This window comes from Myotis lucifugus, unplaced genomic scaffold (genome assembly GCF_000147115.1).
Source record: "Myotis lucifugus unplaced genomic scaffold, Myoluc2.0 scaffold_0, whole genome shotgun sequence".
Lineage (NCBI taxonomy): Eukaryota > Metazoa > Chordata > Mammalia > Chiroptera > Vespertilionidae > Myotis > Myotis lucifugus.
This window is the reverse complement of record NW_005871048.1, coordinates 28,999,066-29,000,385: the sequence shown is the minus strand read 5'-3', so window position 1 is coordinate 29,000,385 and position 1,320 is coordinate 28,999,066.

Sequence of the window (1,320 nt, the reverse complement as noted above, 5' to 3'; positions counted from 1 at the left end):
GGTGGAATTAAAATATTGTCCAAAGTGATCAATTATAACTTTAACTAAGAGTTAGCTGTCAGGTAGAAGCTCCAAAATATAAGAAGTCTGGATAGGGTGGCTGTATCTAGCATGGAAGACAAGACCACACATGCTGGGTGAAAGATCTAAAGAGGGCTGGAAACCCCACCTGGAGCTCTGGCCATTTCAAAGCAAGGCCAGCTTCAGGAAAATCTCTCCAGAATGATGTTCCATGAGAGTCAGAGCGCTCTGCTCCTGCCAACCAAGTCCAGAACCACAACCTAAGTTTCCCTTTCTTCCTGACCCAAGACTCCAACTTCCTATTCAACAGTTTAAGAGGGGAGAGTGAGAGGAGAGAGAGAAGCAATAAAATTACTACTTGAAGAGCACTAACCCTCATTCTCTTTTTATTTTCAATTTACTCCTAGGTAAACACCTACTATAACAATGAAACCTAACAGAACTCTTCAATACTAAGAAATGTACAAATATAATGGAGTCACCCTCCTAAAACCCTACTAATGACTCACCGTTGCCTCAAGACAAAGGTGATACTTCTCAGCACTCCATATAAAACCTTTTATGGTCTGTATTCTTCTTGCCTCCGAAAAACTTAACCATAGCTTTTGAAGTTTCCTGAATGAACAATGCTCCAGTTCACCTTTGGTCTTGGTACATATGTGCTACTCTCTTTGCCTAGAATTTGTTCTGTCCCTCCCACAACTTGTTCATTGGGATTCCGATTAGAAATTGTCTCCCACAATGCCTTATGTTGAGTTTTGTATCCCACCTAAAAGTTCCACAGCACCCTTTTTGTATGTTTATCATAATGTACCTATTGCCCTTTTTTTAATCCTCACCCGAGGATATTTTTCCATTGACTTTTAGAGTGGAAAAGAGAGGGAAAGACAGAGAGAAACATCAATGTGAGAGAAATACATAGATTGGTTGCCTCAAGCACGACCCCCAACCAGGGCCTGGGCTAGGGAGGATCCTGCAACCGAGATATGTGCCCTTGATTGGAATCTAACCTGGGACCCTTCAGTCTGCAGGCCAATGCCCTATCCACTGAGCCAAACTGGCTAGGGCTACCTATTGCATTTTTAGTATTTGCCTCCCCAACTAGACTGTGGCACCCATGAACAAAGAAACAATGATGTCTTCATTCATGTCTTGTTTTTTATTCATACACTAAATAAATACACTTTATTTACAGTAGTGAATCAAGTCCCTGTCCTCAAGAAGCCTACATAATGACTTTGGCTTGTATTCCCAGCATGTTGTAGAGAATGTTGCACACAGTAAACATTTAATAAATGG